At 46.8% G+C, this 19,132-nt stretch overlaps 1 long non-coding RNA gene across 1 annotated transcript; it reads right to left on the bottom strand.

Moving 5' to 3' along the window:
- Positions 1–11,037: 11,037 nt before the first annotated feature.
- On the bottom strand, positions 11,038–18,704 carry LOC140727373 (uncharacterized). The gene is made up of 3 exons (XR_012098832.1): positions 18,153–18,704; positions 17,771–17,881; positions 11,038–11,215 (listed from the first exon to the last, which is right to left on the bottom strand). It is a non-coding gene; the product is annotated as an uncharacterized lncRNA (long non-coding RNA).
- Positions 18,705–19,132: the final 428 nt, after the last annotated feature.

Below are 19,132 nucleotides of genomic sequence, written 5' to 3'. Positions count from 1 at the left end.
GAGGCATCACAGTGTGTTTCATCTTCTCTGCTTGGCCCATGTCTCCCTTTTCGACCGCTGACCAAATGGTATTAATGCCCGGGTCATCTCACTGAGCAGCTGCCACTCCCCCAGGACTCAATTCCGGTAACTGGTTTGTCTTCAGAGCAGTCAGGTTACAGTAAGCTTGTGGATTGGTGTCATCAGAAGCTCCCAATTGATCTACTGCTCGATCCTGCCCTTGCCTTCCCTCTGTCTTCTCCGTGATGGAAAACTGGCACGTGGCTTTCACTCCCAGGGCTGAAAAGCTCCCCCACTCTTCGTCCCTATCCAACCCTTCATGCGCACGTCAGAACAAAGCATCAGCCATCAAAGTTCCTACTTCCCAGCCAGTACTTCAGGCTGAAATCTTAGGCAGACATCATAACCACCGATGGCCAGTGGTATCCAATTTCACTGAGGTCAGGAGACTGTTGTTCATCCTCACCTCAAACTTGGCACCACAGAGATAGTCACTCAACTTATCCACCACAGCCCATTTCAATGCCAGAAACTCCAACCTGTGCGTGGGATAGTTTTTCTCAGAGGGCGACAGTCTCCGGCTGACAAACGCAACAGGTTTCAAGCCGATGCCCTGATCCTGATACAGGACGACCCTAAGCCCTCTCTGTTAGCATCCATATGCAGTACATACGGCAATCGGGGATCTACAAAAGTCAGTGAAGGCTCTTGTGTCAGCAGCTCATTCAGTGACTGAAGGAACTCTTCACATTTCACATTCCACCTCACTCCAAAAGGCTCCGAAGGGCTAAAATACTCTTTACCCTCCTCTCCTTTTGCCCTCCTCCCTTTTCTCCCCAAGGGAGGGTAACCGCACAGAAGCTGATGTAACCCTTAGGTTCAGCCAGCACCCCATTACAGAGAGGCCATTACATTAGCAGTGAAACCTTACAGCACATTACATTCTCTCCCCACCAAATTTAGTCATGTCCTCATAACGTTGAGATAATTCACCAACCTTTCCTGCAAAACACAAAGTCCAATCCAGGTGTAAAAGGCAGTGATGTAACTCCCCAAAATGGTAGGGGTCACACTCTGTTTTCCCAGTGCTACATAGGCCAGCCTATCCGTTGGTCTCCTAATTCACTGAGACCTTCATATCCCCTCACCTAACTCTTCAGATTCAGACACTACTGGGGATACTTCTGGTCTACCTGGTGAGGCCTTCCCCGGCCTATCACTCATGCCCACCTGCAACTTGGACCCCTCTGTCCCGTGGCCAAGCCCAGCTTCATCCCTTGCAGGGTCCCACTGCAACCCAGACTGCCCACAGACAGCACCCCTCTCCCCACTTCACCTGATTCAGCGGGAGAAAGGCTGGGAGTGTCTTTCTCAATCAACGGGGAGTTAACAAAAGGCAGCATATACCACACATCCAGGTCCTCATCCTCCGAATCAGTATCCCTCTCAGGGGTGGAGGCTGGGCTAACCTCTCCTGCTGTGGACCCTGCAGTCCTCTTACTAGGTGTAAGCTCCAAGTCAGGCTCTGGGTCTACCTGCACCTCTTGTCCCGGGGCAGCAGGAGGTTCCAATGGAGAATCTTGACAGGCCCATTCCCATCTTCTGGTTTCACCCTGAAACTTGGTAGGTTTGGCATTTGACTTTCCACCACATAGGCTTAGTGGTCTGCCAATTTATATTTCCCAGGTAGCCCCAAATTCCTTATGAGGACTCGGTTTCCCAGCAGAGTTGGGAGAACCTCACTTTTTGATCATACCTCCTCTTACTTCCTTGATTCTGCTTAGCAGCCGCAACTCCAGCTAATTCATAAGCCCTTTTCAGCTCTCTTCTCATGTCAGCCACACACTTCAGATAAGTCTTCGGTGTTAAGTCACCCTCGTCAGTCCCAAAACAGTCAATGGGCAACCTCGCCTCGCACCCAAACATCAGATAACTGCGAGTACCCAGTAGCTTCATTTCGAGTACAGTTGTAACTGTGAACCAGATGTCCAATTTGTTGACTCCACTTGCTCTTCTTGCTGATCTCCAGGGTCTCAAGCATGTCTAGCAAGGTCTGATTAAACCTCTTGGACTGGGGATCACCCTACAGGTGATAGGATGCGGTCCTCAACTTTTCAACTCCAAGCATGCCCAGTAACTCATGGATGAGTCTGCTCTCGAAATCTCGTCCCTGATCACTATGTATCCACCTGGAGAGGCCATAATAAATGAAATACTTCTCCTATAACACTTTGGCCACCATAGATGACCTCTGGGCATTGGTAGGAAAAGCCTGCACATATCTGGTGTAGTGGTCCATGATGTCATCATGTCACTGGCATCGGGGTCTGTGGACAGGAAATCTATACACAACAGGTCCAGAGGCCCTGCACTCTGCAAATGGGACAAGGGAGCTGCCCGCGTAGGCAGGGTCTTCCGTCGTATGCATCGAATGCATGACTTGCAGTATTCTTCAACCTCCGACTTCATCTGGGGCCAGTAAAACCGGTCTCTGAGCAATCTGTAGGTCTGTTCCACCCCCAAATGTCCAGAATCACTATGAAGTGACTTCAACACAATCCTCCGAATCTTTGCCGGCAGAACCAGCTGGCAGCACCGGGGTTGGTCCAGGGGCGACGTTACCCAGTATAAGATCTGGTTCTTCAACTCCAACCGAGGCCATTCTTGCAGTAATGGTGGCAATGACACGCGTTTCACCTTCTCTGCCTGAGCCATGTCTCCATTTCGACTGCTGACCAAATGGTAGCAATGCCCAGATCACTTCACTGAGCAGCTGCCACTTCCCCAGAACTCAATTCCGGCAGCTGATTTGTCTTCAGAGTAGTCAGGTTACAGTAAACTTGGGGGATAACTTCATCCGAAGGACCCAATTGGTCCACCCTCGATCCTGCCCCTCCTTTCCCTCTGCCTTCACGATGATGGCAAACTGACACATGGCCTTCACCCCAGGGGCAGGAAAGCTCTCCCACTCCTCATCCGTGTCCAGTCCCTCATGCACCCATCGGGACAAGGCATCCACATCAATGTTCTGGCTTCCCAGCCTGTACTTCAGGTTGAAATCATAGGCATACAACGCTGCCAACCACTGATGCCCTGTGGCATCCAGTTTCGCTGAGGTCAGGATATAAGTTAGGGGTTGTTGTCCATCCTCACGTCAAACTTGGCCCCTTAGAGACAATCACTTAGCTTATCCATCACTGCCCATTTCAAAACCAGAAATTCCAACTTGTGCGTGGGATGGTTTTTCTCAAAGGGCTACAGGCTCTGGCTGACAGACACAACAGGTCTCAATCTGGTGCTCTGATCCTGATACAGGATGCCCCACCAAGCCCTCTCAGCTGGCATCTGTGTGCAGTACATACAGCAAACGGGGGTCCACAAAAGCCAGCACTGGTTCTTGGGTCAACAGCTCCTTCAATGACTGAAAGGCCTCCTCACATTTTCCATCCCACCTCAGTCCAAAGCGCTCCGATGGGCTAAGATACTCTCCACCCTCCTGTCCTTTTCTCCCCCTCCCTTTCTTCCCCAGAAGCTGATTCAACGGGTGACTCACTCTTGTGTGGCCCTTCACAAACCTCTGATAGTAACCACAGAACCCGAGGAATGAGCGCAGAGCACTCATAGTCTGGGGCCTCGGCCAAGTGGTAACCACCTCTATCTTAGCCCTATCTGTAGCTACTCCAGTCTGTGAGATTATGTGCCCAACATAGCTAACAGACATTTTGCAGAACTGGCACTTGTCCAGGGAAAGCTTTAACCATTCAGCTTTCAGGCGGCCGCACACCTTCAGTAGCCCCATTTCATGTTCCTCCAAGGTGGTTCCAAACACTATAAGGTCATCCAGATACACCAATACCTCAAGCAAGATCATATCCCTCACCGTCTTCTCCATGACCCACTGGAAGGTTGCAGGGGCTCCCGATATGCTCTGGAGTATCCTATCGAACTGGAAGAATCCCAGGGGACATATGAGTGCTGTCTTCTCTTTATCAGCCTCACTCGTGGGGATCTGGTAACGTCCACTCTTCAAATCCAGCACACTGAACCACTTTGCACCACTCAGACAGGCCAGCATGTCTTCAGTCCTCGGGACTGTATACTGGTCAGGGACGATGCCCTGTTCAGAGTCCTATAGTCCACACATATCCGTACCTTCCCATCTTTCCTTTGGGCCACATAGGGACTTTGGGACTCGGTGATGATCCCAGCTTCCTTCAACTTACAGAAATGCTGCCTCACATCTTCCACGTCCGCAGGGGTCAGTCGCTGCAACCTCTCTCTAAATGGGGTGTCCTCGGTCTCCTGGATAGTGTGACGAGTGCTCTTAGAACAACCAATGTCAAACTCCTCAGTGGAAAAGACACCTTCCAATTTCAACATCTTCTCTACCAGCCTCCTCTACCAGCCCGGCGGCACTAGGGAGTCCCCAAAGTTGAATGACCCAGCGGTCAACTTTCCCCCTTTTTCCAATAGTCTCTCCCCAGCATGTCTCAAAGGGACACCGCACATTACTGTCACCGGGAACAAATGTGCCAGGGGCCATCCCCCGCTCGAAGGAGACCTCCCTGATGATCACTGTCATCCTTCTTTCCTGTACAACCCAGGGCTACTGCAGCTCGGGCCTCACCAGTATCCCAGCAGGAAATCCCAATTCCCCCTTGTGGTCTTCCGGAGTGTCCACTAGGAGGGCCTTGCCTTCAGGCACTCTGGGAAATTTGGGGGTCCCCATCACTCTAGCTACTTCCCCAGGCTGTGCCACCATTGGCTTCGACTGGGTGAACCACACAGTCTCCCTCGTCTAGGTTTGGTATCCGGCTCAATATAGCCACGCACTTCGTCCAAAGCAGTATGAAACACCGGTTATACAGACAATGTTCCCAGAAAGCTTTCGCCAGCTTTCTCCTTGCAGGCCCCCATGAGCCTCCTCACAACAGGGATGTTGGTCCCCACCAGAACTGAAATGACGCCATTCTCAATGGGGTCCAGATAAACCAGCACTAATGTATCAAAGACCTCAGCCACTCCCACATCGGCCTCCGAGAACCCCAGCTTCTCTGACAAATAACCGTCATATGGATAATCACCAGCACTGAGACCCCAGATCTCCAGTGCCCTGAATGGTGTCAATGGTAACTGCTTCAGATACCAGTTGTAAAATGAATGGTATATCAATGTTACCTGCGACCCAGTGTCGAGTATGGCTTTCATAAGTACCCTCTATCCGTAGCAACACACTGGAGCATGGTCCCATTAAGCTTTCAGGCATAGTGTCTTTCGCTTTCAGAGGTTTCTTGATATACTGCTGGGACCATGTTCCCCCAGAGACACCAGGCCGTTCCCTCACTGGGTCTCCTCTAAATTTCCTGACACCTCTCTGTGCTTAGGCACCCAGGGGCTCACTCTCCAAGGGGCTTCCCGCTGCTCACACTTCAGCAGTGTCCCTCTTCACCACAGTTATAGCAGACAATACCGGCCGCCCTCCCTTCTTACGGGATCCTGGTCCAGCTCTCTTCCGGTCCTATCATATGGGGAATTCACACCTGCTGTTAACACCTGGGGCATCTCAGTTCTCAGACAGACAGACAGACATACTTTATTGATCCCGAAGGAAATTGGGTTTCGTTACAGTCGCACCAACCAAGAATAGTGTAGAAATATAGCAATATAAAACCATAAATAATTAAATAGTAATAAGTAAATTATTCCAAGTGAAAATAAGTCCAGGACCAGCCTATTGGCTCAGGGTGTCTGACACTCTGAGGGAGGAGTTGTAAAGTTTGATGGCCACAGGCAGGAATGACTTCCTATGAATCTCAGTGTTACAGCTCTGCCATAATCTCCTTTACCATCCCCCGGCTTGAGCTAGCCATGCTCACTTCACAAGTGGCTACCACCGAGGACTTCACCCTGCTGACAGAGCCCTCCCATGCCTCTGATGCATTCTCTTCCTCCCGTACCTCTCTGATAAGCTCAACAAAGCAGGGAGAGGTCATGTCTTACGGGACTGTCGGAGACCCCAAGCAATCAGGTCCTGGGACTGGGCACCCTTGGCTTGCTGATCCTTTCTTAATTTATCTACCTCAGCCGTTGAATGACCCCTCTGCGCCGCAAACAATTTTGTTGCCTCTCTAGCCGAAAAATGTAAACAAAAAGTTTCTCCCCCTTCTCCTGACGCATGTTCTGCAACCCCACCATGAGCTCCAGTGGGCTCCCTGTCGTACCAAAAGTGCTCTCCAATGCGCCCAGATAATCCACAAGTTAGCTGAGGGCTGGCATGTTTTCACAGCTCTCACCACGTCAGGGGCCAACCCCCTCAAACTTTCAACCAATCTCTGTTGCTTTATGCCATCAGAGCACTGCCACTCATCTAACAACTGAGAGGTCTGCTCCGCCCAAGTCTCATACCCCTCTTCCCCCTTGGGGGTGGGCGTTATTCCAGAGAATATTCTTAGTTTCCGGTGGGGACCCACTGTCTGTGTACTGGGCCACTTATTCGCCAGAGAGGTAAGGGGATGATGCCAGCTCAGAACTCTCACTCTTCACTGGGGAATGGGGACTAATTAGACATTCCAAATCTGACCACTCCTTGCCCTCACTCCTCAGAAACGATAGAACCCTGTCTTTGAAGTCTCCGCCCCCAGCTACGGGAAGCTCGACTTATGACTCGGCCCGCTCTGCTCCATTCCCCTCCTCCCTGACAGTATGGACAGGCCATGGCCCCGCCTCACCTGGGGCACCGACAGATGCTGGCAGTTCCACCACCGTTACGTCAGTGCTAGTCTGAACTAAAACAAAGTCTGAGCCCGCCATTTTATCAAACCACCAGACTACAACCTCAACTTTGCCAACAGCTTTAGCGGTATTCAAAACACGAATTAACAATTCATCCAGGGTTCGAATATCCACTCCATTTAACACCCACACATAAAGTACCGGTAACCCCATGGAGGCACACCACCGCTCCACCCCAGCGGCATCCATACCAGCACGTACTTAAACACACAACCCACTGGTTCAATGCTCAGGGCAACCACACAGCAGACAACGGAATCAATCCTGGACAAGCCCCCACAATTGTAACCCTGAGGTTCAGTCAGCATGTGTTTGTCTAGGGGAAGGCAGCCTCTGGCCCGGACAAAATGAGAAATCTCCTTTGTGTGGATGCTGCATGATGTGTTACCCGGTTACAAATCCGAACCGCAAAATATCAGACAGCCCACCATATGCAATTTAACAAATGAACTTAATAAATCTTAATTTGACTATAGGGTTAGTAAAGAAAAGAAAAAGAAAAAAAGGCCTATTTTAATGAAGCAGTCTAATGTGCATGTTGGAGCTCACGAATTCGCCCATTCGTTCCCCATCGACCTCCTCCGAGTGTCGCTGACTGTCGGACCCTCGCTCCAAGTCCACTCCATCCTGTGCTCTACCAATTCTCTCCACTCGCGTCTTCTCTCTTCATCTCTCACCGACAAAAGACCGCGAAATCCCTGTTCCCAGACCCACAAGAAAGAACAACATGCCTCTCATTGGATAGCACACATTCCAAAGCCCCTGTTATCTCTAGTCATAACCCAAACATTGTTGCTACAGAGAAACCATTACTTTAGCAGTAAAACATAACAGAGATGCTATTACATTAGCAGTGAAGCTTTACAACGCGTTACACTGATTTAAAGGGTGACTCACTTTCGCGTAGCCCTTCACAAACCTCTGATAGTACCCATGGAACCCAAGGAATGAGCGCAAAGTGCTCACAGTCTGGGGCCCTGGCCATGTGGTCACCACCTCTATCTTAGACAGATTTATAGCTACTCCATTCTGTGAGACTATGTGCCCAACATAGCTGACAGACATCTTGCAGAACTGACACTTGTCCAGGGAGTTTTAACCCTTCAGCTTTCAGGTGGCCCAGCACCTTCAGTAGCCTCGCTTCGTGTTCCTCCAAGGTGGACCAAGCACTATAAGGTCACCCAGATACACCAATATCTCAAACAAGTTCATATCCTCCACTGTTTTCTTCATGACACGCTGTAAGGTCACAGGGGCTCCCAATATACCCTGGAGCATCCTTCTGAATTGGAAGAATCCCAGTGGACATAGAAATGCCACCTTGTCTTTCTCAGCCTCACTCATGGGGATCTGGTAATATCCACTCCTCAAGTCCAGCACATTGAACCACTTTGCATCAATCAGACAGGCTAGCGTGGCTTCGATCCTCGGGACTGTATACTGGTCGGGGACGGTACACTTGTTTAGAGTCCTATAGGCCACACATGTCCGTATCTTCCCATTCTTCTTCCTTGCCACTACTATTCGGAACATGTATGGGCTTCTGGACTCAGTGATGATCCCAGCTTCCTTCAATTTACACAAATGCTGCCAAATGTCTTCCACCTCTGCAGTGGTCAGTTGCCGCGACCTTTCTCTGCACAGGGTGTCCTCAGTCACCCGGATAGTGTGGCGAGTGCTGTTGGAACAACCCACATCAAACTCGTCAGCAGAAAAGACACTTTCCAGTTTCAACATCTTCTCTATCAACCTCTTTTCCCAACCCACAGGAACCGGGGAGTCCCGAAGTTGAATGGTTTAGCGAGCAACTTTCCCCCTTTTGCAGATAGTTTCTCCCCAGCTTGTCTCACAGGGACATTAGACATTACCATCACCAGGAACAGATGCGCCAGGGGCATCCCCCACTTGAAGATGACCTCCCTTTTCATGGTGTTCCTGACAATCACTGCTATCCTGCTCGCCTGTACAACCGAGGGCTTCTGCAGTTCAGGCCACACCAGTACCCCAGCAGGCCTGCCCAACTTCTCTTCGTGGTCTTCTGGAGCATCTATCAAAAGGGCCTCGGCCTTAGGCATTCCAGAAAATTTGAGGTTTCCCATTGCTCTCACTACTTCCCCAGACCGTAACACGGTTGGCTTTGACTGGGTGAACCACAGAGTCATATTCTAAGCTCATTATCCAGCCCAGTGTGGCCACACACTTCCTCAAAAGCAGCTCGAAACATAGGATGAATGGACAATGTCTTCAGAAAGCTCTCTCCAGGTCTCTCCTTGCAGGCTCCCATTTGCCTCCTCACAATAGAAATATTTGTCCCCTCAAGAATTGAAACTCTGCCCCTCTCAACGGGGTCTGGACAAACCAGTGCTAATTTATCAAGGACCTCAGCCACTCCCACATTGGCCTCCCAGAACTCCATCTTCACTGACAAATGACCATCATACAGATAATCACCCGCACTAAGACCCCAGATCTCTATTGCACTGAGTGTCATCAATGACAAATGCATCAAATACTGGTTGTATAATTAACAGTACAGCAAAGTGACCTGCAACACTGTGTGAAGTATGGTTCTAACATAAATCTGTATCGCTATCTGTAGCAATACAATGGAGCTTGTCCCTATTAAGTCTTCAGGAATAGGATTTTTTGCTTTAGGGTGTTCCCTGATATATTGCTGGGAACATGTTCCCCCCAAGACACCAGGCCATCGCCTCACTGGGTCTCTTCTAAATTTTCCCAACGTGTCTCTCTGCTTAGGTACCCGGGGGCTCACTTTCCGAGGGGTATCCCATTGTTCACACTCCTACCTGAAGTGTTCTTCTTCACCACAGTTATAACAGACAATACTGGCCACTCCCCTTCTTGGGGGACCCCGGCTACCAGCAGCCCTCTACATAATCCGTCCGCTTAGATGGTCCACCTCTCTATCAGCTCCATCTTACGGGGGGGGGGGGGGGGGGGAGGGTGATAAGAGGGGGGCCACACCCACTGATAACAACCATGACATCTCAGTTCTCAACTCTGCCACAATCTCCTCTACCACTCCCCAGTGTGGTCCATCCATGGTCACTTCAACGCAGGGGATCACTACCGAGCACTATACCCTGCTGACGGAGGACCCCGCACCTCCGACACATTCTCCTCCTCTCGTACTTCTCTGATCAGCTTAACAAATGACAGAGGGGGTTGCGTCTCACGAGACAGTCGGAGACGCCAAGCAATCAGGTTCTGGGAACTGGGCACCTTTTGCTGTTTGGTCTATCCTTATCTGATCCACACAACCGTCTGAATGGCCCCTCTGCTCCACCAGCAATTTAGCTGCCTCTCCAGCCAAAAGATGTAGGAAGAAAGCTTCTCCCCCTGCTCCTGACACATGTTCTGAAACCCTATCATGGGCTCCATTGGGCTTCCTGTCGCACCAATCACCTACTCTAGTGCTGGCATGTAGGCCACAAAGATGGCAAGGTGTTTCTGTGCCTTTACTGGTCTCACTACGTTAGCAGCCTGCCCTCTCAAACTTTCAATCTATCACTGTTGTTTTACGTCATCAGAGCACTGCCATGCATCTAACAACTGAGCGGTCTGCTCTGCCCAAGTTCCATACTCCTCTGCCCCCTTTAGGGGTGGGCTTCGTTCATAGCTGGGGCTTTGAGCCTGGGCATTTTCCCATGTATTCGCCAGGGAGGTAAGGGCCGCTACCAACTCAGAATACTCACTCCTCGCTGGGAGACTCGTCATTCCAAATCAGACCACTCCTTCCCTTCGCTCCACAGAAACGTGAGCACCCTGCCTTTGAAGTCTCTGCCCCCAACTATGGGAGACTCAACTTGCAATTCGGCCTGTTCAACCCCGGCCGCATCCATAATCACGTACCGTATTCACTTTAGTGGACAATAATGTAGCACAGACTTAAACACACAACCCACTGGATCAATGCTCAGGGCAATCACATAGCATCCAACAAAATCAATCCCCGACGATGCCCCCACAATTGAAACACTCTGGTTCCGTCGGATGTGCAAGTCTGAGGGAAGACAATCTCTGTTCCTGCCAGACGTGTGAGATTGGGGTGCAGGCCCACTCCAAAAACCCCTGTTTGTGTGGATGCTGCATGATTTGTTATTCTGTTACATGTAAGTACCACAAAATAACAGACAGTACACTACATACAATTGAACAATTTAGCTTTATAATTCTTAATTTGACTAATGGGTTTGTATAGCAAAAGTAAAAAAAAAGGGCCCATTTTAATGAGACAGTCTAATCTGCACAAGTTGGAGCTCATGGTTTCCACTTCACTGATCCTCCTTCGATCTCCCCAGGCTTCGTCAAATCATGGCCCCACTCTGGGTTGAGTCCTACGATCTCTTCTCTCCAGCATCTTCTCCCTTCATCTCCCAGTGAACAAACGACCCTGCTCACCCTGGTGTCAGGCACACAACACAAAAACACACTCCCTTCATTGGACGGCTCACATTCCAAAACACCCATTATCTATAACCATAACCCAAACATTGCTTCTACAGAAATACCATTACCTTAGCAGTGAACCCTTTCCCAGGGTGTTACATACCCACAGACTTGGCCTCCACTACAGTCTGTGTGGCAGAACATTCCACAACTTCACCACTCTCTGGCTAAAAAAATTCCTCCTTACCTCTGTTCTAAATGGTCGTTCCTCAATAAAAGGTTGTGCCCTCTAGTTCTGGATACCCCCACCAAAGGAAACATCCTCTCCACTACCACCCTATCTAGTCCTTTCAGCATTCGGAAGGTTTCAATGAGATCCCCACGCATTCTTCTAAACTCCAGTGAGTACAGGCCCAAAGCTGCTAAATACTCTTCATATGTTAACATCTTCATTCCGGCAATTATCCTCATGAACTTCCTTTGGACTCTTCCCAAAGACAACACATCCTTCCTGAGATACAGGGCCCAAAACTGCTGACAATACTCCAAGTACCTGAGTTATAAGGAAAAAAATGAATAAATTAAGACTTTATTCCTTGGAACATAGGAGATTGAGAGGAGATTTGATGGATGTATACAAAACTATGAGGGGTGTATAAAGGATAAATACAAGCAGGCTTTGTTCCTTTGAGGTTGAGTGAGACTAGAACTAGAGATCACAAGAAAGGATGAAAAGTTAAGGAGAACATGAAGGGAAACCTTTTCACTCAGAAGGTGGTAAGAGTCTGGTAGGAACTGGCAGTGGAAATGGTGGATACAGATTTGATATAAAACATCTCCGAGAAGTTTGATTAAGTACATGGATAGGAGAAGTGTGGAGTGCTGTGCTCCACATGCAGGTTGACGAGATCAGGCATTGTAACAGTTCAGTATGGACTAGATAGCCCACAGAGCTTGTTTCTTTGCTGTAGTGCTCCTTGACTGTATGATTCTAACTCCAGTCCGGCTCACCTGCCCTACCTGGCTCAACCTGCCTGTCATCTTTCACCCCTTCTCAGCTAGTCAATCACCTTGGGATCCTTTCTCACCACTCCCCATCTCCTTTTTATTCCGATTGCCTCCTCTCTCCACTCTCGGTCCTGATGCACAGTTTTGAGCCGAGATGTTAGCAGTTGCTCGACCTGTAGACCCTTTGGATTGTTTACTGTTTCAGATTGCAGCATCTGCAGTCTCTTGTGCATGCAGTACAACTATTTTGTCTGCATTTATCATGGCCTTATGAACCTATTTCACTGCTTGTAGTGATTTGTATATTTGCAAATAATCAGATTTTTGAATTGAGAATGAACCCATGTACACTACCTCACTATTTTAATCCTTTTTTGCTCTCATTTTCACTACTTGTTTATTTTTTAAAATATGCTTACTGTTATTATTATTACGTTTTGCAATGTACTGCTGCCACAGAACAAGAAATTTCACAGTGATATTAAACCTGATTCCGATTCAAGGTCAGCTTCTACCCGCTCTTGCGAGACAAGTGAACAGTTCCTAGTGCAATAAAATGGACTTCTGAGCTCATTGTTATGGCCTTGCACCCTGTTGCCTGCTGCAATGTAGCTCCTCTGTAACACTTCATTCTACATTTTCCTTTCACTACCTTAACACACTATTGTAGTGAAATGAACTGTATGGATGGCATGCAAAAACAAGGTTTTTCACTGTACCTTGGTGTATATGACAATAATAAACCAACTTACCAATTGCACTCATTGTCCGCTTTATTAGGTGCATCTGTTGACCTGCAAATATCTAATCAACCAATCTTGTGGCAGCAACCCACTGCATTAAAACATGCAGATGTAACCAAGAGATTCGGTTGTTCTTCAGTCCAAATAGAATGGGGAAGAAATATGACCTAAATAACTTTGATCATGGAATAACTGTTAGTGCCAGGTGGGGGATGGTCTGAGTATCTCAGAAACTGCTGATCCCCTGGAATTTTCACGCACAACAGTCTCTGGAGTTTGCAGTGAGTGGCAATTCTGTGGCAAAAATGCCTTGTTAATGAGAGGGGTCAGAGGAGAACGGCCATATAATTTCAAGCAGAGAGGAAGGCAACAATAACTCAAATAACCACGTGGTACAACAGTAGTATGCAGAAAAGCATCTCTGAATGCACAACACTTGGAACCTTGGAGTGGATTAGCTAGAGCACCAGAAGACCACACTAGATTCCACTCCTGTAAGTAATAAAGTAGCCACTGTGTGGCTTTACCTTGTGGAACAACACTCTCCACCTTGTTCCACTGTGAATAGCTTATTCTCCACCTCCTGTCTTGAAACGAAGTAGTAAACCATTTTGTTACTTTTCTCCTGACTCTGCATTCCCCAATATTTTTATTAGTCTATATTCAGGTACCATATTAAAAGTCGTTTGAAAGCCTGGATAATCTACTGTATCACCATTGCAACTCTCTCTGTGACCTCTTCAGAAAATCTAGTAAGATTGGTCACACCGGACCATCCTCTGTAAAATCTGTGCAGACTGCATTTTCTACAAGAAGCATACATAGCTTTGTTGACTTTCCACAATGCCTGTGGGCATGACATGATACGAATTTGCAGTGGTAGACCCATTCACTGGCAAAATAGGTCTTCTAGTTTTAATATGCCTTTGAAGCTCTGAAGATTTGAGGCTGCTTTAAGCAAAGTAACCAGCAAACCACTGGAAAGTTATGGAGCCAGCTCCCTCTCACATCATTCAGTTTCCTCAGTTTATCACTGTCACGGGTACCAAGGTACAGTGAGAAAAAAACTGTTCTGCATGCCACTAATACAGAGCATTTTGTTGCAATATTACATTGAGATCCTGCAGTATAAGGGAAAACAGTAGCAGATGCAGAATAAAGTGCTACAGTTATGGAAAAAGTGCAGTGCAGGCAGACAACAAGGTGCAAGGCTATAACAATATAGATTGTAGGTTGAGTCTCTCTTATCATACTAGAGGACAATTCAATCATCTTACAACAGTGGGGTGGAAGCTGTCCTTGAGCCTGTGGTATGTGCTTTCTTCTGGCTTCTGCCCAATGGGATGGAGAGTAGAAAGAATATCTGGGGTTGGTAGGGTTATCGATTATGTTGTCTGCTTCATCGAGAAAGTGAGAAGTGCTTACAGAGTCTATGGGAGGGAGGCTGGTTTCCACGATGTGCCAAGCTGTGTCCCTAAGGCTGTCAGGAAATGTAGAGGAGGCTTGACCCAAACACAGAGCAGTGAAAACAATTTAGGATCAGAATTCATAATCAGGTTTATCATCGCTGGCATGTGACATGAAATTTGTTAACTTACTTTCAGTAGTGAACGATAACTTTAATAACGAACTGCAAAATAACAAGTCACCAGGGCCACCAAACAGGAAGGAACAGATATTTAAGAAGGCAACAAAGTAACTGAAGGCTAGGAGCAACTGGTTGAGGCTGGCTCATTTGTATGAGTGGACAAGGACTGTGGATGAGAGCTGGGTTTAAATAGGCTGCAGGTGATGAATTGGAAATGAACGGCAGGTGACTCCTGTTACCTGGGTGGAAACTGGGAGGTGCCTGCCTGCACAGGCCTGACAAAGTTTGGTTATTTTTAGGTAGAGCTTAATAACTTTAACTGTAACCAACCCCTTGCTGATGCAGCCAACCAATAAGGTGCTGACGTGGTGCAGAAACCAATAATCAGTAAATATAATTTGATAAGGAATTGTACTCCTCGAACCCCTTCCAGAGGCTCTCTAATTCAGCTCTCAACAAATTCTCCAACGCCATCACTACACATATTCTGAAACAACATGCCATTTCTGCTGTTATTATTTGCATACATTAGTTGTTATCTGCACATCTCTAGCACAAAATGTTCGTTCACACTTTGTTGGATGTACTGATAAGATGCAAATCCTTTCCTTGGCGTGCTGCCAAACAAAGCAAAGTAAGGGATTTTTGCTGGCAGATACTGTCGATCATCAGATATTGTATTGAATGCAGCAACGGCACTTCTTCAAGATTGCTTCTCACTCTGCAAGGTGGATCACAGCACAAAGAGAAGCTTGCAGTGATGGAGACAGAATTATCTTTCCATCCACCTTGTCAAACCCTGACATCGCACCACTTATGGAGTCAAGAGGCTTGATATATTTGGAATAAGACATCTACTCTACACAAATGCTCTTGCAATTAAGGCCAACATACTATTTGCTTTCCTAATTATTTAGTGTACCAACGTGTTAACCTATAATGATTCAAGTATGTGGACACCCTGGTCCCTTTGAACATCATGATTTGTCAGTCTCCCACCATTTAACATCTTCTGCAGCTTCTTTTATGCTACAGTGGATGATTAAAAACTTTCCCACATTATAGTTCATCTGCCATAGAGTGACAGAGTCATAGAGTTATACATCACAGAAAGAGGTCCTGCAGCCCCACTAGTCTATGCTGACCAAGTTGCCTAACTTTGGCCCAAATCCCTCTAAATTTTCCAAAACCATGACTAAACATCTTTTGAATGGTGTTAATGCACCCATCTCTACAGCTACTGTATATCAAAACATGCAGCAAAATGCATCGTTTGCATCAAATTAAAGTGGTGGGGATGGGTTAGGGGCAGCCTACAAGTGTCACCATGATTCTGTCAGCAATATAGCATGTCAGCAACATAGCGACCCTAACAGTACATCCTTGGAATGTGGGAGGAAACCCACATGGTCATGGGGAGAATGAACAAACTCCTCACAGAACTAAGTATGACAGAGTTGAGTGAGAGAGACCAAAGGTAGTTCAGGGGTGAGGGCATTAGTGAACCAGAACACTGAGACACCTATGGGCTGTGGAATAAACAGGGACAGGGTGGATCTGTGACAATGCAGAAGGAGTACTGGGACATATCTAGGGGCGCATCAGGGAAGGCAAAGATCAAAGGCACTGGAGGGAATGGGACAAATCATCATTGGATTCATGAAATAGAATGAATAGATTACTGATTTAAGTGTGGCTGAAATGTTGAACGTAGATGCAGAATTGGGCAAACTGGCACTCAGAAGGGAGTCAGCAGTTCTCAAGTGTCTTTAGCTGCCCGGATTCCTGAGATCAGTGGTGGAGTGGCACATAGGTAGGGCCACTGCCTACTGGTGCAGCAGGTCCACAGCAGATGCCACCTCACTGGCTCTTCCCTCAATCCTGGAACATCTAGACAGTACAGATGCATACATCAAGATGCTCTTTATCAACTACATCTCAGCATTCAATCTTGTCATTCCCTCAAATAAGCTTCAACACTTTGGCCTCAATTCTTCCTTGTGCAATTGGATCCTTGATTTCCTCACTTACAGACTTCAGTCAGTTTGGATAGGCAACAACATCTCCTCCACAATCTCCATCAGCACAGCTGCATGCTTAGCCTCCTGCTCTATTCGCTTTACACTCATGACTGTGTGGCTAAGCTCACCTGCAATGCAATATTTAAGTTTGCTGTCACAGGATGAATAAAACATGCTGATGAGGCAGTGTATAGGAAGGATTGAAATCTGACTGAGTGGTGCCTCAACAACAACCTCTTACTCAATGTCAGCAAGGTCACGGAGCTCATTATTGACTTCAGGGGGAGAAAACCTGAGGTTCACTAGCCAGTCCTCATCAGAGGATCAGAGCTGGAGAGGGTCAGGCACTTAAAATTGATCGGTTATCATTTCAGAGGATCTGTCCTGGGCCCAGCACATTAAGTGCATGTACGAAGAAACCACAGCAGCACCTCCACTTTCTTAGAAGTTTGCAAAGATTCGCATGACATCTAAAATGTTGACAAACTTCTGTAGATTTGTATTGGAGAGTATATTGACTGTTTGGATCACAGCCTGGTAAGGAAACACCAATGCTATGGAATTGAAAATCCTGCAAAAGGCAGTGGAGACAGCCGAGTCCATCACAGGCAAAGCCCTTCACTCCATTTAACACATCTGCACAAAACATTGTCGCAGGAAAGCAGCATCCATCATCACCAGTCCCACCTCCCAGGGCATGCTCTCTTCTCGCTGCTGCCATCAGAAAAGTTGGAGATCCTTCACTGATAGTTAAGAGAAATGGGAAGAAATTTTTTTGTAACGTATGATGTGGCCTGACAGGTTGGATGCTGAAAAGATGTCTCAAACTATGGGGAATCTAGAAAAGTGGAGCATTGTCTGAGAATGATGGGGTCGCACATTTAAAAGGAAAATGATAATTTCTTCCCTCATAGGGGTATGAATTGTTGGAACTTTCTACAAGAGAGTTCCATAGAGGTCCGGTTATTGAATATATTGAAGGCCAACATTGATAAGTAATTGATTTCTAGGGGATTTTAAGGGGTTGTAGGCAAGTGGAGCTGAATTCAAGATCAGATGGATGAAAGTGTTATTCAATAGCAGTGAAGAATTGAAGAGCCAGCTGCCTTCCTTTAGCATTTTCATTCTTATATATTCATGGGTTACTGGTAATTTTGGAATGGATTTAAAATTGTTAAACTTTTACATTCTGCCTGACTCATACTTACCTGTTTTGTGGGCTGAAGTTCCCAAAAGCTACGTTGTGCTTGTAGCCACTTCTTGAGTGAAAAGGGGTCTTTAAACTTCTCCTTCACTCTTTGACCTTCTGCCTTCATTATCTATTCAATAAATGAAAGTAATAGCAGTAATTTTAACCATCCGGAAGAGCCTGAAGAGAGTAACATTTTTAAAAAATCTGAAAGCAGACCCCCTAATCCATTCAAAACAACTCATTTTCCATGCCGATGGGAATGAAGAGCAAACTGGTTGGAGTCAGACCTGCCATAAAAGAAAATGATTATGGTTGTCAATCATCCTAGTCTCAGGCCACTATGGAGAGAGTTCCCCAGAGCAGTGCCCTGTGCTGAGCTATCTTCATCAATGACCTACCTTCCATCATTGTTCTGACTGTAGTGTGAAGTTGTGAACAATCACAGCAAAACATAGGAGGTCCACATTTACTCTATTCAGCATCAAATAGCTTCTCCAAACTACACTGCAACACAGAGAGAAGACAATAATTAAACTGTACTTGAAGAGATAATTATGGCACCTTGATACAGTGGAGAGAACTGATGCCCCACAGCTCCAGTAAACCTAGTTCAATCCTGACCATTGGCATCATCTGTCTGGAGATAGAAGGCAGCATGAAGACAGGACTGGTTGTAATTTGTAATTGGTTTATTGTTTTGAAGTGTATAAGATCAGCAAAAAGCTTTTGTTTCCATGCCACCCAGACAGATCATTCCAAAGGTAAGTACACTGAAACGGTATAAAATAAAAATATACAATGAAATGCAGAATATAGTGAGTGAAGCAAGTATAGAGCTGACTTGTGGTGTACAAGATGATAAAAGGTATAGATTGAATGGATAACTAGAGACTTTTTCTCAGAGCAGAAATTCTTTGAGGTTAGACTGATTTTAGAGTAGGTTAAAGAGTTTGCAAATCATCATGGGATAAAGTGTACTGTGCTGTAGTGTTCCACAGTATGTTCGATGTACTATAGTGTTGTGGTTACAGAGAAAGTTCAGTGTAGGTCGTGAAATAAAATGCAAGGGCCATGACCAGCTAAAATGGAAGACCAGCACTGTGAGTGAGGTCATGAATGCAAAATATGTCCTTTATAGAATGGAACTTCAGTGGGAATAGGAATAAAATTTAGCTTGAGACTTGAGGACTTGTGTCAAAGGGAAGGTTTGAAGGAAGTTTGGTTTGTTGTGTGAGGAAGTGAGTGGGATGTTCCATTGGTTCATTTTTTGAGGAGAGGACAAAAGAAGAAAGGGAAGTACCATGGGCTGACTGTCGATTCTGAAGAAAAGACTCACCTTTGTCTTTTCTGGGTTTCTGATGGTGCTCAATGTAGTCCT

Source organism: Hemitrygon akajei, chromosome 5 (assembly GCF_048418815.1).
Source record: "Hemitrygon akajei chromosome 5, sHemAka1.3, whole genome shotgun sequence".
Lineage (NCBI taxonomy): Eukaryota > Metazoa > Chordata > Chondrichthyes > Myliobatiformes > Dasyatidae > Hemitrygon > Hemitrygon akajei.
The sequence above is the reverse complement of the archived record's forward strand: the minus strand, read 5'-3'. Positions and strand labels throughout refer to the sequence as shown.